The sequence below is a fragment of the Heliangelus exortis genome, chromosome Z (assembly GCF_036169615.1).
Source record: "Heliangelus exortis chromosome Z, bHelExo1.hap1, whole genome shotgun sequence".
In the NCBI taxonomy this organism is placed as follows: domain Eukaryota; kingdom Metazoa; phylum Chordata; class Aves; order Apodiformes; family Trochilidae; genus Heliangelus; species Heliangelus exortis.
The window spans coordinates 29,438,617-29,465,581 of record NC_092454.1 but is presented as its reverse complement, the minus strand read 5'-3'; the positions used below and the strand labels follow the sequence as shown (position 1 = coordinate 29,465,581).

At 40.0% G+C, this 26,965-nt stretch overlaps 1 protein-coding gene across 1 annotated transcript in view; it reads right to left on the bottom strand.

Annotated features, from left to right (window-relative positions):
* Positions 1 to 26,965, bottom strand: part of ROR2 (receptor tyrosine kinase like orphan receptor 2) — a 161,978-nt gene that overhangs the window by 133,743 nt on the left and 1,270 nt on the right. The window lies entirely within an intron of this gene.

Sequence of the window (26,965 nt, the reverse complement as noted above, 5' to 3'; positions counted from 1 at the left end):
AAAAGAGTCCCATGACAAATCCATGCATGAAATTCACTTGACAAATGGTCATCTTAATTCTCTTTTTTCTATTTCCAAAGAAATTTCTATTTCCAAGAATGGAAAAAAAAAAAAATAAAGGCTTCTTTTAGACCTAATCTTACAGAAAGACTAATTCATTTAATTCCATCATGACTATACCAGCACATGTCCTGTCTCAATATCTTAAGCAGCCTAACCAAGAGATGATGGAGGAATCTCATGTTGTAAAAACATCTAGCTCAGTATCTAGCATCTAGCTCAAACCAAAATAACATTCAGGGAAATGGTAAAAGAAAAGTCTGACAGACTCCTGCTGGCTGACCTCCCAGAAGGCAAGCAGTTCTAAACATTTTCCTCTGAGGCTTTCTCTAGAAGATACTGAGCTGTCACATGTACACCATGTTGCCAAAACTTAACAATTGATCAGTAACAATAAAATTTAAAAATCAGTTTCCAGATCACAGGTAATGTCTTGGCAGAGTAATCAATACAACTAGTTCAAGTAAAAACTCAGACTGAAATCAAATGGTACTACAGTAACCCGAGAACCCAAGGAAATGCCAGAGCTGTCAGGGCAGCAACTTGTCAGCAACATTTCCTCCAAATTAGAAACTGGATATACCACCTCATTATTTGGCAAATCTCCAGCCTCAGACCTTATTTGGCCTGTCAAATAAGAGAGAAGGTCACTCTTTCATTTCCACTACTACTAACAGGAGAGCCTGATAAACTCTGGGGAGTAGAACAGATGCTTCACCACAGAGAAATCACAGAACCATAGAATGGTTTGGGTTGGAAGGGACATTAAAGACCATCTAGTTCCTCCTGTATGGTCAGGGACACCTTCCACTAGACCAGGATGCTCAAGGCCTCATCCAACCTGGCCTTGAAAACTTCCAGGGAGGGGGCAACAACAGCTTCCTTGAGCAACCTGTTCCAGCATCTCACCACCCTCACAATGTTAGGATATTAGGGAAGCAAAACAAAGCATTAGGATAACAAGAAAAATACCTTAATAATAAAATATGCAAATATTCAAATATCCAGATCACTGCTACACAAGGCTAATTGTTTGAGCACTAGCAACTTACTTATTAGTAACTGATCTTATACTAGATCTAGAATAATTATTAAAACAATACCTAGAAACAATACAGTAATACAATGACTGTCTCTAAAAGGATCCTAAAATCTTAAACTTAAGAATTCATGTACAGAGATCTGATACTTCTTACCTTTCTCTGGGTATGGCTGGATGTCCCTTTACTCTCAGCCTTGAGGAGTAACCACTTCCCCATCTGAGGGGAGAAGATCCAGCACAACTTCTAGGGAACATATACAGGACTCTGATCAAGGGATGAGGCTAGAATTTTATAGAATTGGCTGCTGTTATTTAACTGCTTAGCCAGTCTTCAAAAATCCTCTATTGGAGAACAACAGGTTAACAAAGGAAAAGTCAAGAAAGCTTTTTCCATTATCAAGCAAATTCTTTCATTTATCTGTCCGTTCTTGTTTGGGTTTTGTTTGTCCTAGCTGGACCCAAGCTGGGCTCCATGTTTTTCATTGCAGGAGAGCAGCTGGCACCACGGATACCAACCACAGCACTAACTCCTGCCAGTACTTTCAAGATTGTTACCAGTTCAGAATTTGCTGTGCCCTTTGCTTTCCATGGTGATGCTCCAAATCTAGGCTAAGGGCAGTGAAGCTGAGAGACAAAGAGCAACTGAATCACAAAAGGGAAACTGAGACAGGCCCACTGAGGCAGTTCCTCCTGCTACACCAGGTCCTGAAATGCATGTCTCCAATCTACAGAAGGGCATCATAAAAATATCCATACAAAGGAAAAATGCACCAAAGTATCTGACACAGGTGAAAATTCAGATAACTTTAACTAGATTATGGTCCATTACAGAAACTGAGGTGTCAAATTTAACTCAAGGTGAGGCTTTTTGGAACAGACATTCCCCTAAAGGCCATTTTACAGAGGCACATTGTGCCATATATTTCAAGTTAAACATTTACTAGAAACTTGAAACAAAACACTAATATAACTAGGGGAAATTAATCTCTTAGGTTCTTTACAAAGATCACGTATTATATAAAGGCCAATCACACCGCTGTTCTGAAAAGCAATGTAAAAATCACCAGAAGAAAAAAAAGAGAACAGAGCAAGATCCTCACTCACTTTTCAAAATTAAACAGAACAAATGAATTTCAAACTGCTTTCCAACTAATTTCAAAATGGAAATCTACTAATAATCTCAGAGAACGACTGCCTGTTGAATTTTGTCAGGATTAATCAACTTTAAAAACTCTCTTTAGAAAGACTTAACCAGGAATTTTTTTTTGCAACCAACCTGAAATTATCACCCTCAGTACAGCAGAAAAATGATAGGAAATACTGTGTAGTACAAATGCCGTTTTAAAAATTCCATTAGTTATGTTGGGGTATTTTTTTGCTTTTGTATAAAAGCATGTTAACTACTAGGGACAGCACATAAAATGGAACCCAGAAAATTACAGGATATGTATGTGAACACATGTATGGTTAATTCTTTCTAATTTTACTAACTTGCCAAAACCTCATGACTTACACAAAAAACTAAATAAAATTCAAAGGACAAAATAACTTGTACTAGGTCCCAGTGAAATTTACAGTAATGGCACATGCTAAAGATGTAGATTTTGGCATCTGTAGATCTGTTTTGGAATAAACTGGCTTCACTGTAAAAGAAGTGAAAGACAAGCCTTTATCCTGCACAAACTGATTGACGAGACACGAGCACTGCTCTGGCAAACTTAAAAGTTGGGTTTTGATGAGGGAAACCAGGCTGCTGGAGAAGAGGGATAGGGGGAAATTAGACAGTGCTAATCAAAATGTCACCAGACTGGCCAACTCTGCTAGGCAAACTGGAGACAGTACATATACAGTGACTTTCCACAGTAAGTTCACTTACCTGTTATCACAGGGACAGCAGTGAGGCAAGGAAATACATCTTCCTATCTAAAACCGAAAGATGTACATCAACAAGAATTGTTACCATGGAAGAAAATACTAAGCCATGCTTGAAAATTTAGCTCATGAATATCAGCATGTCTGACAAGGGGAAGCTAAATCCTCCTTGAAGAGGAGCAAGGCTTGCAAACACAAAAGAAGAGTTTGTGCCATGGTGTTGAAACACAGACTTGAAGGTAAGATAAAGAGGTGCCCAGAAGGCATCTGCTAGGATGACCAGGCCAACAGGATGGTGACAATCTTGAAACAGCAGGAGCCAGTGCCTCAGAGGCTACTTGGACCAGCACTTTCCCAACCAGAGGAATTAGCTGCTATATAGGAAGTACAAGAAGGCATAGTGAGCAATGGGACTGTGTGTACCACCCACAGCCTGCACCACACAGGAGCCAGAAAATGTCATCACCTTCTTAAGGAAGGGTACAATTTGGACTGAAGGTGTCAAGGAATAGCTGTGAGGACATCAAGTCAAATACAGCCCAAACTGGGATGGGCACCTTCCGATCTCCCTCCTGTCTTCATATAACAGCTTGCTAAGGGTCACCTACTGCTACAATAGGTGTAATCCACACGATTCTTCCCCTGGGCAACACCCACAGCATTATGCACACAAAGATCATCTCATGACCTACCTCTTCAAACATTCTAGTTTACATAACATAAACTTCAGTTTAGCAAAAAAACAGGCATAAACCAGAAATAACCTGAATGCCAGCTAAAACAAAGTATTTAAAACATACAGAAAGACTAAGGGACAAGAATTCAGCTTATGCAGGCAAACAATTCTTCAGATTTTAAAACAGTGGACCACAAGCTTCATCACAGCATTTAACATCCATCTCTGCAAAGACTGAGCAGTTTTGGATTTCTAAAACATCTCTTGCCACTCTCCAACAACAGAATGTGTTGTGAAGGCAGAGAAACACAGAGAGCCATCCAGGAGACCTCAGAGCCATTAAATAATTTTACTTTTTAAATGTGCTTAAATAACATTTCACTGTGAAGAAACAGACATCTTTTCTGTGCACTACATTCCTGCCATTCCAACCCGTCCACAGGTTCCTGTTCATGTTCTTTCTCCTCTGCATAGAGAAAGCCTTCTTTCTTGAATGACACATTGTACAGGGAAATTTCAGAGCAACCTACATTTTCAGATTACATGCTCGAAAGTTTAAATTATTTAATAAATACTATCCCTCAGGAAAGAAAAAAAAAAAAAAAAAAAAAAAAGGAAGACAGGAGAGGAATACAGACCAGATGGTGTGAGAGAAAAACCAAAACTTCACAAGTGTTATTAAATTGCTTCTACTTGGAACTCTTAACTGGCCAAGAATCACATCCAAACAAGTCTGAATATTTAAGATTCTGGGCATAAAAAGGGTTGCACTATTAATATAAAAAGAGTAACACTGTAAACATACTAGGGAAAACAAACAAACAAACAAAATTTATTCAGTTGCCATAGTTAGAAAGTATATTGGAACTGAGGCATCTTTTTAATGGAAGAGTATGAACAGAGTAGACTCCTCAACCATGTCTTCTTCTACATGATGTGCCACAATAAAAGAAAAATTAATAAAGAATACTTAAAAATTTTAAAAGCACTGGTTTTTTTCCAGTAAAAGATGCACATACTCATTGGTTCTGAAAATAGTGGTACCTAAAATTAACAAGCAATTTTTTACATCCAAGTTAGAAAATTTTGGTCAAACTACACAGCATACAGGCATAAATGTTTCCCAAATCTGCAAAATAAGACATTAACTAAACAAGCTCAGATTTACTGGAATGCAAAGAATTAGGTTTTCTTTTGTTCTTATACTCTGAACTGCGCAACTTTAAACACTACCCTCTCATAACAGAAAAAGAGAAGAAAAGTCTCTTACAAAGCATTGAGAATTAGTGTAATATACCTGAAAACGTTATCAAACTTGCCAGCATTACAAAGAAACAGGCTAGGAAGCCCACCTAAATTATATTAGTCAAATGTAATGGCAGCTCAGTTCCTGAAGGTCTAGGGCAATTCGGAAGAAGACCAGTTTAAAGAAACGAGTTCTTAAGGCTAGGCAACACTTCAACAGCTATTTCTAAGACAGAGTTAAAGTATACAGAGCAAATAAAATTATTAAGAAATAATTCCCTTGTTAAAGAAAAAGGGATTAGGTTGGGTATTATCAGTAACTACACCTCATCTGCAAAGAATTAAACAATGAGAATACTCAAGTCCCCAGTCACACAAGAGTATTGTTCCTATCATGCATAGGGAGGAATAAAGTATTGTTGGCAACCACAGGCTGTCAAGTCAGTTCACGTGAAATCAAGCACTATCAGGCAGAAGTATAACAAATCAGAAATTTCCTTCTTTTTTGAAGGATTAAAAATACTGTAAAGCAGAACTGCCAAAATAAAAAAAAAACAACAATGCTTTAGTGAAATCTATTTTTTCTTTGAGTGTTTAGCAGAGCAGTCACAGGAAGGTCTCCAAGGCTGAGAGGAAAGATGCAATATACCAGGTCCCAATAAACAAAAGACAAGTGAAAAACAATGAGTATTTTCAGCATTTCAGTTATTCTGACAATGCAAGAATCTGTGGGGGAAGGTAAGTTTAAGAGAAAATCTTAGAATTCTCTCTTTCTTTAAGCCTCCAGAAGTCAGAAACAATTTCTACTGTCAGCCATAATTACTTGCAGGACTACTTGGTAAGAAAGGGTTTCTAGGAAATGATATCTCTAAAATAAGGTATGAAAAAAATATTTAATATTGTTAGCTCTGCTCTGAGAGGGGCCAAAACCTTGTGAGGGACTGAGGTTCCTTACAATACTAATTACCCCAGATTGAACATATTTCCACCTCATTTGACAGTTCAGTGCCTCACCTAACGTTTTATTTTAACAGTTGCTTTAGCTTTCTAACATTCCTTTCACTATTAGATTTGGTCATCAATTCATCTTGCAACTGAACATTTGCCTCTTCAGGATTACCACCACTGTAAAACCAGATCAATAAAAGCCATGCCACACATGGCCATTGGCCAGGCTTTGCATTTGAGTGCTCCAGTATGCTCAGAAAGATTTTCTTCAATAAAAAAAGAGAGAAACCTGAATATATGCAATCTGCTGTAAATTACCACAGACTCAAAACAGAAAATTCCTGTGTACTTGCTCCACTAAGATCAAAAGAAAAAAACACGACTTAGAATCACAGAATCATAGGATGGCTAGGGTTGGAAGGGACCTTAAAAATCAGCTAGATTCAACCCCTCTGCCATGGCCATGGACACCAACCACAAGAACCAGGCTGCTCAAGGCCCCATCCAACCTGGCCTTGAACATTTCCAGGGAGGGGGCAGCCACAACTTCCCTGGGCAACCTGTGCCAGTGTCTCACCACCTTCACAGGAGAGAACTTTATCCTAGTGTCCTCTTCAAGGTTTAAACCATTGCCCCTAGTCCCCTCACTACACATTAGTGTAAAAAGCCCTACCCCAGCTTTCCTATAGGCCCCTTTCAGATATTGGAAGGTTGTTATAAGGTCACCTTGGAGTCTCCTCTTCAGCCTGAACAATCCCAACTTCCTCAGCCTGTCTTCATATGAGGAGGTGCTCCAACCTACTGATCATCTTAATGGCTCTCCTCCAGACATGTTCCAGGAGCTCTGTGTTCTTCCTGTGTTGGGGACTCCAGAACTGGACACAGTACTCCAGAGGGGGTCTTACAAGAGCAGAGCAGAAGAGGAGAATCACCTTCCTCGACTGACTGTCTTTGCTTTTGATACAGCCCAGGACACAGCCCAGTTTCTGGGCTGCAAGTGCACACTGACAGCTTACGTTAAGCTTCTGGTTCAGCACCCAAGTCCTTCTCCCTAGGGCCGTCCTCAATCACTTCTCCTCCCAGCTTGTACTGGTGAATGAAATTGCATTGACCCAGGTGCAGAACCCTGCATTTGGCTGTGTTGAACTTCATGCAGTTTGCACAAGCCCACTTCTCAAGCCTGTCAAGCTCCCTCTGGATGGCATCCCTTCCCTCCAGTGTGTTGACTTCACCACACAGTTTGGTGTCATCAGCAAACTTGCTGAGGGTGCATTTAATTCCACTGTCCATGCCACCGACAAAGATGTTAAACAGCACTGGTCCAAGCACCAACCCTCATCACGTCTCCATTTGGATACTGAGCCACTGATCATAACTCTTTGGGTGTGACCATCCGGTCAGTTTCTTGCTGATTTGGATATCTAACCAGTATAGATTTGGATATCTATCAAATCCATATTGTTCCAGTTTAGAGATTAGAATATTGTGCAGAACACTGTTGAATGCTTTGCACGGGTCCAGGCAGACGACGTCTGCTTCTCTGTCTTTGTCCACCAAGGATGTGACTCCATCATAAAAGGCCTAAATTAGTCAGGCACAACTTTCCTTTAGCTAAACCATCCATCACCAATGACTGTCACCAGTTAACCCTTTGTTACCCACATGCCTTAGCAAAACCTTAAGGAAGATCTGTTCCATGTTCTTGCTAGGCACAGAGGTGAGACTGACTGGCCTGTAGTTCCCCGAGTGTTCTCTTTTTTCATGTTTGAAAATGAAGATGATGTTTCCCCTTTTTCAGCCAGCAAGAACTTCACAGACTTATGTTTTGCCATGACTTTTCATATATGTTGGACAGTGGGTTTGCAACAGGAACAGTTGCAAAAGCCACTTTCAGGACAGTTCTTTCAGGAACCGAGCGTGAATCCCATCAGGTCCCAGAGTTTTGCTTTAAATTCTGTCTCCACAAGCCTCATACTGATAAGCGTGAGTTATAGGACATTACAGTACTAAATTAAACCAGAAAAACAGCTGCTTAGGCAAATGAAAACTATCAAATTTCAGAACAGCCTGCACATCATTCTGTGTTGAACATCTATATGTTTGTTAGCATATCTACCAGGATAGCACAAATCAGAGTGACAAAGCCAAATTTTTAACTTCTTTAATTTTAACCAATTTGCCTTTAGTGTCACAAAGAATCTCTATGCTATTAGTAATCTAAAATACCCCACCTTCCTGATTTACACTTAGGAAAGAAACAAAGCTAACAATGAAAGGTTATAATAAAGGTTACTTCTAATCAAGTAATCCAAACAATAGTATTCAGGCACCCCTTGCCCACTTTAATGAAGGAAAACAACCAGGCCTATTGGAATAAAATAATAAGATGTACAAAAGGTGAAGATTAAGTCGGTTACTGTATCTTGATCTGTGGTCAGACTAATGTTGCTATATGCAACATCTATATTGCTTCCAGGGGAGGCCAGTTATCTTGAACTCGAACCTTCTAATCTAAAATGTCTTCAGGAACTAGAAACATCCTCTGTGAAGTCTAAGAGACCCTAATTTTAATCTTTGATTCACTGTTTATTAACAATCTCAGTGTGACTATATCGACTACAATGGAATCATGGCAACTCAAAACAGCTAGACAGGCATTACACTTTTTTTAGTGTTTACTGTAGTATTTACTGTTCCTTCAAGGCAAGCCAGTATCTTCACAGTCACCCTACACATCTATGTAAGCTACTTCTCTAAACTCCTGGTACCAATACTGCTTCCTTTCAACAGAATGAGTGCGAACAGGAATGGGATAAGTGACTGGCACACATATCTGGCAAGTGAAATGCCTTTCAGTTCAGTTCCAGTTTATGAAGTTATACCATAATCATGTAGGTATGACTTCTTTTTCTTCTTAGGATAACTTTTATTCAAGTAAAAAAATATTCCATGTTCACTGAGAGAAGCTGGCTTCTTGCAAAATTAAAACCTCATTATTACCTTTATCAAAGAGGTATAAATACTAATTTACTAAAATGTTACTGTCTATCTTACGCAAAAGGTACAGACTGCCTCCAGAACACCATGGCTCCTCATGAAATTTAGAATGCCATTACAAGACCAACAGATGAATGTCCTAACCTATTCTGGTCTCAAACAGAATTGCTTTATTGATTGCTAGGCTCCTATAGAGAGTGAGGTCTCTAATTTATGCACACATACAATTTGTATGCGTGCATGAACTTTGGAAGTCATTGGCAAACAGTTTTATTTGTGGCACTAATTATGAGAGGTACATTTAGGAGACTGTAAATCATATACGATAACTTGTTTACAAGAAAAATAAAATAAAGAATGTTTTTATGAATGCAGAATGTTTTTATGAAACCAGGTCTTCTGAAGTGCATCTCAGAAGATGGCTTCTGGGGTAGAAATAGGAGAACAGTTTTCACAAAAATAGTTTTTTAGGGTCTGGATTCTGAACAACTCATGGTTCGTTTGCCTCCTACATTGTCCAGTCTCATAGAGACACAGGCAAGCTTGCTTTTAGATAGTTAGGGTTCACTCATATTGTTTGCCAAATCAATAAAACCTACAGTGGTCAAGACGCCATCTCAATGCAAAAACGCACATAGAAGCCAGGAATAAAAATCTTCCTGAAGATTTATTTCCAGTCACGACCATAATAACACAAGGAAAAATATAAAATAAGAATGGAGGACAAACCTACACTACACAAGGGTCTGCCTGACTAGAATAAGGCAGAAATAGACTTCACAGCACTGCGTATTCAAGTAACTGAACCTAAAGTAAAACAAAGCCTCTGAGAATCTATTAATAATTAGTTCTGTGAAGCTGATCTGGCACTCTAGAGCTAATTAAGCATGGCAAATTAATTAGTGACATTGTTCACTAATTACTTACTAAACATATAAGTGCTAGGCTATTACGTACCACAAAATTCAATGCATCAAAAATCATGCCTGCTAAAGTCTGCTGACATTCAGCTGGGGAGAGAAAGTGCTACAGCAAAATTTTTTTAGCACATGTGTGTGACACACAGACAAAACACTAGTGCATCACATGCAACTGATACCCCAAACAACACTATTTTCAGAACTTTCAATGGTGAAGCAGAGGTTCATACAGAATTTCCTTTCAAACTAACTGCATTTCCATTGCATGTCTGGGGAACACCTATATAATGAAGGTTTCCACTGCTTGGATCTGAACTACTATGTCTGTCATCATGTTAAGATCTGGTAAAAACTATGCAAATATGAGGGAAATGTTTGATAACGTTACATGACAGACAAAACACTCCCAAGTGAAAATCACAAATACCAACTTCAAATATTGACAAAGATTTAGCACAGTATTTGATAATTCAGTCCAGTGAATTTTAGTGAAAAAAATTACCTCAGGAATAGATTTTCAGTCTAAAAACAAAAGTAGGAATTTTACTTGGTTTCTAAACCCAGAAGTTTTCTCCCTTTAATAGCTATTTGTAATAGTAATCTATGTGAAATGCTTTTCCTGTACTAGAGGTCAAATTACATATGTTTGAGCAGTTGCAGATACTCTTAATTATTTAGAGGGTTACCAGAAGATTGAAATTTTTACATTTAACTTTGACATAATTTGCAGCTGAACTACTTTATTTGCTAATTAAATAGCATTTTGCTCCACTCTAGAGATTATATTCACCACAGAGCAGAGAATTCTTACCACTTCATAAATGTCTTGTTACCAGTGAAACTATGACATAGGAAAGACACTTCATCACAAAACAGAACATTAAATCAACCAAACTTGGTTTTGTTAAAGCAGCAAAACAAACCATAGCCTTTTCAGAAAGGAGGGGAACCCTGATAGTGGAGAGAATGATGACTAATAATAGACACAAATGTGTTGGCACTTTTTCTCTCTTGTGACTCAGGATGGATCCTTTCCAAATTTGGAGGTCTCAAGTGTTGGTTCTATTTGAAAATTCATTCTAATCACTAAAAAAACCCTGTATTTTAGAAAAACTTTGCAGCTCTGAACAGAAAAGTCCAGGACTGACCTAACTGACTCAGAATAATCAACAATAACAGTTTAATCTGTTCAAAGGGGCAAAAAAGGCAAAAGCAAACCCAAGTAAAACAAAGAAAGAAATGTAAAATAAAATAAACACCAACAACAAACACACCAGAAAAAAGCACAGGAAAAACAAATTAACCCCACAAAAGGGTTGCATACATCAGAGAAACACAAAGATAAGGAACTAGCAATTTCATAATTTTAGTTTTGGCCTGAAAAAAAAAAAAAAGAGCACATATATTTTCAAAAATAAGTATTGTCTGCTTTTGTTCTACATTATTATGTCTCTCAAAGTGACAGGACCTGTAGATGGCAAATCCGCAATTACTTCCTTCATGTGTCTCTATCCACTTTGAGTGTTTCGGATTGGAGAAGATATTTGAAATACCCGACCACTGCAGCAGACTCAGCTTTGCCTTACTGCTTTTTCTTTATTAAACCTTACTGTTTGACACATGGTGGAAGACAAGGCCATTGCTTACATTATGTCTTGTGTTAGTTCAGTGCTGATTTGGATGTGGGGGGGACACAGGAGTGGCTCCTGTGAGAAGCTGCTGGAAGCTCCCAGAGGCCTAATCCCTGCCCCACCGCTGGCCAAGGCTGAGCAGATGTGGGAAGCTGGATGTGCCACTGTGAGTAACATATGCAAGGGAAAACAAATCTGAAAAAATACAACAAAAGACCTGCAGAGCAGAGGAGAGGACCAATGCCAGAGAAAAGGTCACTGAAGAAGGAGGGGGAAAGGAGCCAGAGCAGAGATTTCCCAGCAGCCCATGGTGAGATGGCAGCTGTGCCCCTGCATGAGCATGGTGAAGATGTCTGTGAAGAACCACAGTGGGGTAAATGTGGATTTGTAGCCCCTGAAGTGTCACAGGTGGGCAGATGAAAAGCCACAGCCTGTTAGGAATCATGGCGATGGGCAGATGTGGGTCTGCATCTGCAGAGGACCCCATGCCAGAGGATGTGACTGTTCCCAAAGGAGACCATGAATCCATGAGCAGCCCGGGCTGGAGCAGTCTGTGCCTGAGGGACTGCACCTGTGGGAGGGACTCAGGTCGGAGAGGTTCCTCTGTCATGAGAGGGACCGTGAATCGGTGAGGTGGTAGAATATGAGGAGCCCTCCTCCTCTGAGGGGGAAAGAGAGGCAGAAACACCATGTGGGGAACTGACCTTAAACCCCCACTCCTCATGTCCGGTGCCTCTGAGGGGGAGGCAGCAGTGAAGTAATCCGGGCCTGGGAAGAAGGGAGGGGTGGGGATGGGGAAGGTATTAAGATCTGGCTGTGTTTTCTCTTTTTTTTTTTTTTTCCTTCCTTCCCAAGTTGAACCTGCCTGTTTTTCGCCCATTACTAGAGCTGGGGGATGAAAAGCTTCCAATCCTTGTCTCAATTAATGAGCCCTTAGGTCGATTTTCCCCTCCCTGTCGCACAGTGGGGGTGGGCGGGCAGAGGGTGAGCATGCAGAGGCCTGGTTGGTACCTGCTGGGCCTAAACTGTTACACATAGTACGGCCTCAAAAAGAAAAAAGTAACCACTGTATCAGGCAGGACTTTCCCAAGCACAGAGTGGTGCTTTGTACAGTATTTGAACAAGTTTCTAAGTCTCTGCCAGTCCATGCTCACAAGCATGTTAGCTTCCCCTACACTCGCTACTACACATTCCCACAACCTTAAGCCCCTTTCCACACCCTCTACATATTTCAGATCCTCTGTTCAGTCAAGCCCATCCACCCCAGCCCACTGCCACCTCATTTGAGATTTCCTGGCTTTACTCCCTCATCTCATGCAAAAAAAGGACAGCTGCTGATACCAGCAGTTTCTCAGGCAACATAAATTATGAAGGAGCATGCTAATAGCTCATTTGATCACAGAAAACCATCCATTCGGAGGCATTTTTCATACATGCTGCTCAGCCATTTTTTCCCCAGACAGCTAGAAATAGCCCCTGTAGATCAGTATAAACAGATCAATTTGAAGTACTTCCTACAACAAGTAGGCAACCACAGAATATTTGTGATCTGAAGTGGTAGGTAAAGGGCAAAAGAATTAGAGAAAAAAATAAAAACAGTCAAACAAAACAACAACAACAAAGAAAGACCTCTGGAAAAACAAACAAACAAACAAAAGGTCAGGCTTGGACTCTTATCTTTCAAATTGGTAATATCACTCTCTGGTACAATATGAAAAAATACCTTACCAGTTAAGTTACAGAAAAGCAAGTAGTTCTAAGAAGAAACCACAGAAGATTTTGATAGGTCATAGGAGTTTCTGCTGAGGACGTTTTAACTCCCAAGGAACGCAGGATGACAGCTCCTATCCTGTATTGAATTGTAGTATGAAGTTGAGGCATCAGCAGGAAATAAAGATGATAATTATCTTTGGGGTGAAAACTATTCCACATAACATTATCATACAAAGAAATACAAAGAAACCACGAAGGCAAATCCCTGCTCATTGGAAAAATAAAGGAAGAATTAACTTTCAGTAATTAATGGGTACTGATTGAATTTCACAAGTTTCAGTGCTATGGATACTTCCCTTACTGAATTCCACAGGAAACACCAACATTTGAAGTGTTGGCAATACTCTAGGCCTTGAAAGTGAAAAAAAGTGTTAGTAAGTGAAAAAAAATGTTAGTAAAAAAACAGGTATGAAACAGGTGAGAATAAATATGCACAACTGAGTGAAGACAGGCAGAAGGTTATGTTCTTAAATTATTTCACTGATATCAAATGGAGACTTAGCTACAACTTTGTGTGAAGAATCTGGAGTAAATTAGAATTCGAGCAGTATCATTCTTCCACAAAGCTGTCAGATATCACTTCAGGAAATAAAAACAACTTCATCTGGTAAATAGAGGAAATAATTGTCTTCCTTTTGCTGGTTCTTCTGTAGCGTGAGCTGGAATACATCGGGTTTGCTTAGTGTACTTCATGAAAGATACTTTGGAGCAAGTCCAGTGAAGAGGAATCAACACAATCCCGAGGAACAGAAAAAATGGTGTAAGAGGGAAGACTGAGAAAACAGGTGAGGCAGGGTGGTATCAGAAGAGAAATGGCTACAAGAAAACAAGGTAATTTTTGAAAAGTGTCAGATTTGAGGAACTGTTTCAGGTATCACACACACACACACAAAAAAAGTACAACTACAAAAGGTAGAAGTTCGAACTCTTTAGGGAAATAATCCACTTAAATTACATTCCAGCATAAGCAAGCACTAAGCCTGCTTGCTTGCCTGTGAAGTCACTAAACCAGTGTTCCTGTCACTTCCTGAGAAGAGATATGCCAGCTACAGCTGATTCTGCAGTACAGAACAGATAATCCACCCTCTCAAGGTCCTTTCCCATCCTTTTTTCCCCAATCATACTAAGGTTACAGAAAATCTTGAGCTTCCTAGAAAATATAACAGATGTAAAGACACTTGAAGACTTTCTACAGTCTAACTCCACAGTACTGAGGTTTGATTTTTGTCTGTTTATTTCTAGAAACAATAAAACATGTGCCAATGGCAAGCACAAACAATAAAACATGTGCCAATGGCAAGCACAAATAAAGGTGACATTTCAAGTATTTCACTGATTGCTAAAGACTTGTCTGCAGGAAGATGCTCCTACTCTAATTTACTCTGCAGTTTCACACTGAACTAATACTTTGTAATAGCCACCTCTTTGGGCACAATTCAGTACATGCAAAGTAACATTTTCTGCTTTTCTTAATTTTGAAAATGCACTGTAAATTGAGACTTTTGCTTTTTGCTGTATAAACCTACCTTCACCAAGTTCCAGAACCAAAACTGCTCCTAGATTTAAATTTGGCCTTTGGATTACAAAATGATAACTTCTGAAATCTGTCTTCCCTAAGTCTTCATGATGTTGTCTCTTTCACTGGCTTGATCTTTGAAGCATTTTCTACACCTGATGTGTTCTTAACACATTAACAAAAATATGAGTATTTTTCCCAAGAGAACATTATCCAAAATATCTCTAGACATAAAATTTGAAATAAATGTTGTGGTGTTTTATTTCCTTACTGCTTTGAAAACAATAATACCATGAACTCTGTAACTGGTGCTCTATTACCTCTTTTTAGGGAACATTTCTGAATCCTTTTTCTGTATTGACACAGAACAAGATAAATGTGAGATCAACTTTAGAAAAACAGGTTGACCTACTATCTACAGTTCAGATATTAATAACCACATCCACTGAGTTTGCAAAACTAAGCATAAAAAACAGACGCAGCCTCTCAAATTATTTATTATCTACTGCTTCCAGTATACTAAATACTAAAAAAAGCCAAACAATAGCAACAACAACAAAGAAAAAAAAATTAAACCAATCAACCAAAAACCATAAAAAAACCCCAAAACAACAACACGCACGCACGCGCGCACACACACACAAAAAAAAAAAAAAAAACCCAACCAAAAAAAACCCTACATCAATTTGCTGCATTAAATTGCTTCCAGGCAGAGCTAGGAAGCACAGTTATTTTAAAAATTAAAAACAACAGCACATATATTTTCTTCATGTAGGTTTGGATCAGATCCTGCTGGAGCTTGTAATTATACCACTTTTCCCCCTGGTAAGGGATTCTGATCTATCATGAAAGATGTAATCATTAACCATGACTACAACTACAACTTTTAAAATAGATTTTAATGTTTAAGCTCACCCTTCAGCTATTGAATTCCTAAGATACCACAATGATTTTTATGTCCCATTCCCCAGTAATTTCTTACATGAACTAAATTCTCTTGTTTGTCTGTCATAGACATCCTCCCTTATTTTCTTTTCAACTTTATGCAAAGATGTGTTTCATGTCTGTTCTAAAGAAGCATTTAAATAAATATCAGCATAAAGTTGTAAGATTTAAAAGAGTAATTATGGCTAGATGCTACAAGATCCTAGTTATTTTTGACCTAAAATATTTAAATAGCTCACTGAAAGCTCTGGTAGATTTTTAGGACCATCAACAAAATTCTCCATTTGTCCATTTCCTGTTTTTTGTACAGAAAAAAAAAATCTCCTTTGTTTTAGTAGCATATTTCATTTTAAAAGATCATTCATTCTCACCTAGCAATGTAATAATACAAAACTTACTAGAATACTAAGATTCAGCTTAGCAGTAACTGTGACAATTGCCCAAAAACAGAGAGAGAAATAACACAGATTATTTGTGGTGACAATAACTGCCTGAACTCTACTTAAACACTTGTTTGCAGAGTAAGCTTTCAAGATTTCTCTTATTTAAACTGCACAGCTTCCCAGCTCTGCAGGGCGCAAACCTTAGCCAGTCATAAGTTAAAACAGTATCTTGAAATGGACACTGACCTATCTAGCCCACACCATGGGGTTAATATTTCTGCAAGGCAATCTCTGGGCACAGTGCTGGGGCAGGGTAAGATGATGCTCTGTGCATCCCTCTCCCTGCACTCAAGCCACCCGGACTGGCCTCTTCCCCAGGGCAGCCCTGGAGCTCCCGGGGACAGGAAGTCAGACAATTCAGGCAGCCCAGGCACAAACGGGTTGGATTTTGCAGGCTTAATTTTTGTCCAGTCAGCACCCTGATGTACAGTTTGAGTGGTTTTGCACTATTTTGACAATTATGCCTCGGGGGAGGCATCCCTCAGATGACTTTTTAAAAATTAAAATGCTTCTCTAATTTATCAGCAAAACGTGAAAACCAAAATGTATTCAGAATCATAACAGATTTGCTACAGACTTAAATAAGTATACAGTATTATATTTGGCTTATCTATCTAAAAATCTTCATTCGCCTTTTTATGCTTTTGGTTTTTTAAAAAGAGATAAAGTTTGCTATATACAGAAACATTGCCACCATAGTGTTAGCTGTAATATTGAGGGTTTTTTTCCTATAACACAATCTGCCATGTCACTTTTCTAAACTAGGAACAACCACAGTAAAACCAGATGTTAACTTATCTCCCAGAATACACAGTCTCTCAAACACTAAGAAATCTTGGGCCTCTTAAGCTTTGAAGAAAGTTTTGTTTATTAATGATTCATACAAGAGGTTCACATAACCTGTTTTAAAGTAATTCAGCTGTTATTGTCCTGGGCTGCCAAGTAACATTTTTTTCTTTCTTTTTTTTTTTTCTTTTTTTTTTTTTTTTTCTTTCATTTTCTCATGGTTCTCTATTCAGTAGAACTTCTGATGCATGCATTAAAAGTAATTTTTGATGCAAACCCAAATATGACCAGTGTTTCCAGAACTGTCCTTCTTAGCTTTTGCCTTTCAGAGATGCCTTATCTTTCTGCTATCAGACTTTTGTTTTTTCTACATCTACATCTGAAAGAAAGAACCAGTGAGGCCCTCCAACACCTCCATCTGATCTAAGGTGTCACTGCTGTGACTCAGATCTCCTCTCCCTCAATATGCAGCCCATTCTCCCAGCACTGGTGATCCCATAATTATTGGGATTTTGGGATATCCCATAGTCCCATGTTATCATAGCACTCTCACATGGGATACAAGTAACAGATTATTATTTCTTGTATACGTGTACCTTACCAGAAATCCAGGCATACACCAGGGTTAGTCAATGATGTATTACACTGTACTAGAAACCTTGCAATATGAGACAAATTTAAGAGAGAGTATACAGAGAAACACAACAGTGATCAACATGATACCAGTCAGCCTAACCTTCAAATGAGAGATTTCTAGCCATCATATAATCACTGAATGGTAGGGGTTATAAAGGACTTTCTGAAGATCATCTAGTGCAACCCTCCCAGAGAAGGTGGCACAGCATCATTTACAGGAGGACTCTCAATGTCTCCAGAGAAGGAAACTTCACAACCTCTCTGGGCACCTTGTTCCTGTGATCTGTCAGACTTCCCTTATAAGCAAGATGTAGCAGTCCCTTAATCATCCTCAGAGCCCTCTGCTGAATTTACAGAAGTTCCTTCTTGAACAGGGAGCTCAGACCTGGACACAGTACTTACAGTGTGGCCTCACCAGGGCAGAGTAGATGAGGAGGAAAACCTCTTTTGACCTGCGGGCCACACTGTTCTTAATGCACCCCAGGAAGCCATTGGCTTTCTTGGTCACAAGGGCAGTTACTGGCTCATGGTTGACTTGTTGTCCACCAGAAATCCCAGGTCCTTCTCTGAAGACAATTTCCAACCCATAGCCAGTACTGGTGCAGGGAGTGATATCTACCTAGATTCAGGATCCTAAACTTGCGTTTGCTGAACTTCATTAGGTTCCTCTCTGCCCAACTCTCCAGCCTGTCCAGGTCATGCTGAACGGCAGCACAGCCTCCTGGTGTGTCAGGTCCTCCTCCTATTTTTGTATCATCAGCAAACTTTGCTGAGGGTTACATTCTGTCCCTTCATTCAGGTCATCAGTGAATGCTGAACAATACTGGACCCAGTACTGACCACTGGGGACCACCACTAACCTCCAACCAGGTTGCTGGTCACAACCCTCTGAGCTCTGTCATTCAGCCAGTTCTCAATCCACCACACTGCTCAGCCATCTAATCCCCACTTCCTACACTTACCTAGGAGGATGGGAAACAGTGCTTAAAGTTTTGCTGAAGCCTAGATAGGCAGCATCCATGGCCCTCCCCTCAGCTACCCCATCAGTCAATGTCATCAGAGAAGGCTATCAGATTGGTCACACATGATTTCCACTTGGTGAATCCATGCTGACTACTCCTGATAGCCTTCTTTTCCTCCACATTATGATGGAAAGGACAGGACAGCATGGCCAGGGACGGAGGGGCTGCTTGCTGTGAATATATATAGCCACAAGAGATAGGTACCATCAGCAATGAGAACAACTGAGTAGTTAAGCTTAGCAGGAATACCTTCAGAGTGCTGTCTGTAGTCATAGGAGTTGAGTGTCACAGGCACCCTGAGCACAATGAGCAGTTAAACTTACTAGGGAACAACCCAATTTTGGCAAAAGAACTCATGGAACAAGTATTTAGATTATAGTATTAATGTACGCAAGAGAGAAGATAAAACTGCATTTTTAATACATAAAAGGAGCACTGTATTACAAGGAAAATGTGTTAGTTTTTCGGCAATAACCTGCTTAAACTTGCACAACGTTGTAATAAACCTGGTAACTTGTCTTGGCACGTGGACTGGATTTCTCATAACACATAAATAAATTATATTGGGACATATGCTAAGAGATGATATTCAGAATGAGCTGTTCCATCATCTTCCAAGGACAGAGGTGAGGCTGACTGGCCTGTAGTTTCCTGGGTCTTCCTTCTTACTCTTTTTGAAGACTGAAGACTTTAAGCAGAGCCTCTTGTTTTCTGTGCCCTTTGAAAGATGATGGATAGTAACTCAGCTACAACATCTGCCAGCTCCCTCGTCACTTATGGGTGCATCCTATTGCAACCCATGTGTGTGTGTGTGTATTTAGTTTGCCTGAATGATTTCTAACAACACTCTTCGATCAAGGGGGAGTCCTCATTTCTCCAGGCTTTCCTTCTTACCTCCAAGGTCTGGGATTCCTGAGAGCTGCCTTTAGCTGTTGTTCTGTGTTGATGTGGTGCCATTTCTGGTATCAGGGAAGGGGTCCCCTTCCCCAAGGATGGTTCATGTGAGTAGCTAAGATAGCTCTCCCTGCTCCAAGATGCCTGGCCCTGCCTTAGGCCATCAGTGAGCAAAAAAGATTTTCATCTCTGTGATTAATATATTCAAGAAGGGGAGATACATGGTAGTTAAGAGCAGGGCAGAGTCAAGGGGGCGGGTAGAGAAAGCAGCACTAGAGAGAGAGAACAACAGAAGAGAGAACAGCACCAGAGGAGAGAGAACAAGGCCGGAGCAGAGAGACAAAGACCAATGAGGATGGAGAGGGAGAAGGGACCTGAAGAGATTTTTTTTCTACATCTGTGGTGAGATGGCAGCCTGCCCCTGCATCCATGGAGAAGCACAGTGGAGCAGGTATTGTGGACCTGTCCCCGGTGTGGAACCCTGGTGGAGCAGCTGCGAACCTGCAGCCTGGGGAGAACCACGGAGCTCATGTTGTGGACCTGCAGCCATGGAGGGGACTGTTCCCCAAGAAGTCCATGGCTCTGTGTGCTGCCAGTGCTGGAGCAACTTGCTCCTGAGGAACTGTGCCTGGCAGGAGGAACTCACGTTGCAAGGGTTCATGAAGGACTTTCTCACTTGGGAGGGACCCCACATTGGAGTAGAGAAAGACTGTGAGGAATCCTTCTCCCTGAAGAGGAAGGAGCAGCAGAGAACAGCCTGTGATGTCAGGACTGTAAACCCCATCCCTGCGCCACTGGGGGGAGGAAGGTAGAAATATCTATAACAAAGTGTGTTGGACTCAGGAAGAAGGGAGGGGCAGGGTGAAGTATTTAAGCTCTGGTTTGTGCTTTCTCTTTGCCCTGTTTTAATTTGATTAATGATAAATCAAATTGACTTTTTTCCCCAAATTGAGTCTGTTTTGCATGTGAGCATAACTGGTGAGTGAAAACCTTGTCTTGACCCACAAGGTTCTGGGTGAATTTCTTCCTTGCCATCCCGTAATGGGGGCATGGAGGAAGCGGTGAGTGGCCACATGGTCCTTTGTTACCAGCCAGGCTCAAACCACAACAGCCGTAAAGACTGAAGCAAACAAGGCATTCAGTAACTCCACCTTCTCTGTAACATCCATCACCAGGTCACCTGCTTAATTCGGCTGTGGGTCCACATTTTCTTTATTCTTCCTTTTGATATTGATATACTTAAAGAAGCCCTTCTTGTTGTACTTGACAGCCCCTGCCTGATTTAATTCCAAGTGGACCTTAGTCTTCCCCGTTGCATTGCTGCAAAGTTTGGTAACATTCCTGTATTTCTCCTAAGCGGCAGATCCCTTTTTCCACATTCTGTAAGCTTCCATATGAGTTTTGCAGATGACATCACGACAGCAAAGGATAATAATTAGTTTTGTAATTTATGGGGAGATCCTATGATGCATGAAGGAATGAAGTAGGAAAAGTGCGTGACAGAGACAAAAAAGTATGTGACATTTCATTAAATCTGCTGTTGGAAGATGTTGCTACTGGTGCTGTTCCTGTCCTCTTACTACCTGCTCAAAGCAAAACTCTTTTCCAAAGGCCTCCTTCAGTTCTAAATAAGCTGGTGAGCTGGTGACTCCCTGATAAATCTCCGCTTGTTAACAGCACTGTAGAAGTTACAGAGCAGAGCAGCTCATGTGAGAAGACCTGGTATCCATCGAGCTCAAAATCAACTGAGCTAGTTCTGACTAAGTGAACTGCAGGGTTTTGCTGATGTTGGCTGAAACAGACTGATGAATGTTCCCCCACTGCCCTGACACACAAGTTGGAAGGTGGCAATATCACACAGCATGGAAATATTGAAGAGCTGTGGGAAGGGGAAGGAGGTAACTGCATTTAACAGTACTTTAGATAGGGATGGTGCCTTGCCACGTGCAAGAAAAAAAAAATACAACAGTTGCAAATTGTTAAGGGCCTTAGAAGTTAAAGATTAATGTCTTACAAATGGAACTGTACATAAATAAGATCTTCCTGTGAAACACAGCTCAAATACCTGTGCTCTGACTTAACCTGCTCCTACAATTTTTCTGGCATGTTATCTTTGACCCTGATATTTATTCCTAAAAAATTAGTTTGTGTCTCCTTTGTGTCATCCAAGCTAGAGGTATGAGATTTATTTACTCTATTGTAGGCAGGGAGGAGAGACAGCTCCTCCATTTGTGCAGGAACCTGCCAATCTCACTAGTTTGCACTGGGAGGAGTTCTGTAATTCCTTGTTGAGACTTACATATAATGAATTTATTTATGTTTATCATTCTTATGATATAGAAGAGAGTGTTTCTGCTGAGTAGAATTAAAATTTATTATTTACAATGACAGTTTTTATACTTTTCTCAAAGAAACAAGGATAACTTTTTTTCTGCCCCTGCTGTTATCTGTCCTCTATTTACACAATAATTGGATATGTAACTGCATTATTACCTTGATTAGAAAATGTTCCTTTGATAGTTTGGTTTCTGATTCAATTAGACCATTGTGTATATTGTTTTGAAAAGTAAGACAATTTTAGGAGAACTCTTAACTTTATCCTCTCTTTATGCAACTAGCCAAGTCATTCTACTTACATAAATGTTAAAGCATTTAACTACCAAAAGTAATGATAATCACTTTTAGAAGCCATTTAATCTTAAGATAATATTAAGTGAACATCCTAGAACAGTGTTGTTGAGGACAAAGGGCAATAAACCTGGTGTTACAGAGATCAACATTTATGCTGCTCACATAAGAGGAAGTGTCCAAACAGAGCAATCAGAAGACAGAAGTTCAGTAGAGGCTTCATAGATATGACAGTATACACATGGCAATTTTTCTTTCAAGAAAGAATACAGGATATGTGTGTGTTGCTTCTCTTTACAAATTCACATCACCTGAAGTGGAAGAAGTATCAAATGTAAAATATACTTAGATGCATGTCTCCCATGTGAAATCTAATTTCCTGATTGAACCACTCACACTTTAGAACTATAATATGCTAGCCAAACTGGGGTCCAGAACTGTTCTGGATAGATTTCACTTTGCTGTTTCTGCAAGCAGTACCCTCACAAAACACATTCCTGTTGCTCCAGCAAAACCAATATAGTAGAAAAAGAAAAGGTCTTACCTCTTTTCATCATGCTAATTCTGTGTTCGCCTATGCCCACGTTGTCTTTCAGTCCTGCAGAATTCTTTTGCCCTATCATTACTTTCCAGCACACTTGCCAATTTAACTTAAAAAATAAAGACCTTCAGGTTCCCACGAAACTGCATCCTCACAAACACACAATCTTTAGGAGATACCAGTCAGCTTTACTCTGGACTCAGAGGAAACAGTTACATAAGACCATGCTCATTTTTCAAACACCTTCTGCTGAATAACTAATATTGTGATATCCTTTCTCTTTTATCAGCTATTGTATACCACATTTTTTCACCATCACAGACAGGGATGCATTGGAAAACATCAATATAAATGAAGAATAATTCAATTAGAGCAGTATGGGTACTATTTTTCATGAAGCAGGGCATGCTGTTGATACAATACATGTGCACAAGAACTCATGCAGACATATACAAACTAATTTTAAAGGAGCTCAGAAGCATGGGTCTATAAGATACCTACACTTCTTTAACAGGCTTTGGAAACTGCTCAAGACCAGAGCTACCACTCTGAAAGATACCTAAGCAAAGACTACCTAGCTAATGTAGATGGAATATTACTGCCATCACAATAACTGTGTACCACTAGTGAAATGTATTACTCTTACAATTTGTTTTCACTGAAATTACAATGCAATTTCTTTGTGTTCTTAAATGAAAGCTTTTGTACACTGCCAGTTAAAAGACAAAGTCATACTCTATAGCTAAGATATCACTGTTTTTGAAAGGCATCTCATTGCCACCAGAAAAGTCACACTTCTAGTTCACAAACTTCTAGTTTCAAAAAAGATCACTGGTGGACATCACTTGGAAAAATAAAGTAAAAAGCTTTCCCAAAGAGGATTCCGGTTTTGGTTGTTGTGAGTTAAGTCTGCGTAGAACATCAGAAAAATAACCAGAAATTGCAAATGAATACTGGTGCATGGCAAAGGCTTCAGAAAGTTAAAACAGTTGGCAAAGAACATTTCACTTCAAACTACTTACACTTTTAGACAAAACCAAAATGAAAAATAATCAGTTAAGTTAAATTGCTGTTTGTTCCGAATGGTTACTAGAAATGCATCTTCAGTATGAGTAATAAATTAAAAGAAGTATTAACAACTCATCTTTTTTCAGTACTGGCAAAATGCTGTTTCTTTTCTTTGAAGCTTCAACTACTCTGTAGTCTCTGGATTAGAGGACTTGAGGACTTGAATACTTTCCAGACATGCTGAGTCTAACAACTTCCTTTACAAAGCAGCAGCCTCACACTGAATAAACAAACTTAAATAGCAAGCCATCCTTTGCACAGAGAACACAGTGACAGATGCTATAAATTAGATGAAATACTGTATGTAGCATTTCTTCCCTCTGAGCAACTGCACAACACAGAGTATCTATAGAAAGATTCATGTATAAAAAAACAAAGGCAGTTTGCTTAATAATTTTTCTTTCCCTGCAATGCTCAAAACAGAACTCAGTCTTTACTACCATTCTTTCCTATTCCATTTCATTCTCATTGGCCAGCGGGCCATGACTGTCAGTTTTCAAGTTAGTGGGAAAATATATTTCGATACCAGTGACATTTCTGAAAGCTACTCACACCTTACACAAAGTACAGTGAGTTTACAAAAATAGTATCAGCTTTCCTTCAAACAGCTGGAAGCCCACTAAACAGGATTCACTTACTTCATCTGTCAACTAGTTCTTTTCTTCCTGCATCATGCATTTCTATGCTGTTTAGAACAGAAAAGAGATTAAGAAGAAAACTGCAATTCCATTATAAATGCCTAACATAATCCAGACACTGAAAAAGAAGAAAAAAAAAAACATTCAGTGGCAGCCCTTGAGCCAAGGATAAACTTCATCTAACGATTTAATTAACACTAAAAAAGGTTTATTAAGGTTAGACCTAAAAATAGTTAATGTGGTCATGTCATTTATTAAAACCTATGTGAAGACCTATTGTATTCAAAGTTGTATCGACTTTTACCAGGTGACCTGTGTACAATTTCCAGAGCTGAATCTCACTTATAAAAGTCATGAGGGAGCTATAGCTAAGTCTCATGCAACTTTAAAGGAGTATTTTACAACTTTATGTATTTAGGCACTTAAAGGCATGCAGAAGTCAGTTGTACTTGTATTACTTTCTCCATGAACATTGTACTCTGCGAAATTAGGAGGGTTTTTTACTTTATTACAAATTTCAAGGCTTGCAAAATCATAGCAAGTTACCATTATGTTTTAATTCCCAGACATTCCATTAACAGAATTTTTTCTGAACACAATGTTCCGCATACTTCTCAGGTCATGAGAGTATTAATTTTGGATTCATTAAACATTCTTTCCTATTTAATGGTAAGGGACCAAAAGCCTGTCAGCCATGTACATGCGGCATCAAAAGTTTCAACAAATGCCCATTCTAGTATTGCCTCTCATATTGAAAAGTGAACAGTGAAAAGGCTGAAAAGACATTTTCAAAAATAAACGTTTAAATGAAATGTAGGTTAAAAAAATACTTTTTACCATTAAGCAAATCTAATTAAGCAGAAGAATATTGCTTAACAACAGGAGAAGGCAAGTATTTGATGCTGTGATGATGGGCTCTCAATCAGTGTGCTGTGAAGAAAATGGAGCCTCGAACTCCAGGCCAATTGAAATATGGCGAATCCACTTTTTCCACAGGTGGCTGAGACGATTATCACAAACTCGTTTATGGAGTAGCATTAAAAAAGAAAGTAAAAATAATAACTTTTAAAAATCTCCTTTTAAAAATGCACTTTTATAGGTAGTTTGTGATTTTGTACTTCTAACGAGAAGTCTGAAACTCTCTCTCCAAACTTGCAATGTTTCCTGCTTAAATATCCCTCCAAATTTGAAATTATGGAATATGCAAGCAGAGAGAGAGGTACCAGTGCCCACAAAAAAAAAAAAAAAAAAAAAAAAAAAAAAAAAAAAAAAAAAAGAGGGAGTTACGTTTCCACACTCGCAGCCCGAACATTTTTTGGCCAGTTTTTCCCTCTCCCGCTAAGCAGCCCCCGTGGGTAGTTCCGTGCTTGGCCGGGCGGTGCCCATAGTCCCGGTGAATCCGCAAAAAACCCAGATTCAGCGGTTCGGTACGAAAGAAAGTAAGTAGGGACAGGGCCAGAAATCCCGGCATCTCTCTCTGCATCTCTAGAGGACGACTCTCCTCCACCATGCGGCTCCAGGAGGAGGAGACACTTGCCTTCGATTAGAGCAGCCCCCGCCTGCCCCGTCCCGCCCCAGCGGGCCGAGAGACCCCCGGAGTCCGGGACCCGGCAGGAGGGGGAGGTCGGCGTCGGAGGCAGCGCAATTTGTTAGCGGACCCCCTTCAAAGGGAGCAATAAAGGCTCTAGGAAAAATAAACGCTACGGGAACTGACCCGAAATCCGCGAGCTGTAACACGCTCGCCTCTCGCTCTCCCCCCGGAAAACCTCCTCTAACTTTCTACTGACCCTTTCCCTTCACGGTAATACAACAAATGGCAAGACCCAGGACCCCGGAGCTGAATAACAGGAAATAGAGGCATCTGTCACCTCCCGGGGAGAGGTAAATGGATTAGCCAAAGCAACAAAGGGAATAAAAGCCCTTTCAAACGTTCAACTGATTAACAAATCCCCTCTAATCTGCAGCATCACAGTTTTCCTTAAAGACATCATCGGTCTCCTGCATGTCGGTGCGATTAAATTAAAGGAGGAAAGGCTCAGGGAGAAAGGCTCTGCTTACCCGCCGAGCTCCCGAACCTCCCGGCGGGGAGTGCACGGGAAGGGTTACAAGCCTAGCATGGAAATGGTGCTGCCTGCCATCTCTTCCCTCTGTCCCTGGGTAAAACGCCCCGGCAAGGTTTATCTACTGCAAAGGGCGAAAGGGCAATTTTCCAGAGAATGGTTTCACGAAAGATCAAAGAGAACCCGTCAGCTCCTACCTCCCCAGTGCATTTCACATCTCAAGGAGAACGAAAATGTTAAACCTCTCTCTTTGTGCTCAGAAAATACCACATATATTAGGCGTGTGTGGAGGAAAAAAATTGAAAACAAAACAAAACAAAACAAAAAAACCTGAGAGAAGTTCCTGCGGCTTCTTTTACAGAAACTGTAACTCTTAACACCATCGTGGCTCTCCAACTCCACATGCTCCCTAAGGCTGCGCTACCCTCGGAGATGACGGACAAACTGGCAACTATTCAGCAGCCGCCTGCCGCTGCCACGGCACAAGGTCAGATGTTAATAAGGGCAGTTTATTCAGCCCTGAAAGTAATCGCAGAACTCGCTGAACCGAGTCTTAGTGTTTCCTGAGCCCAAAGGCTGACCTCAGGCCCCGAGGGTCGGCCAAGTACTCAGAGGAAATGGGAC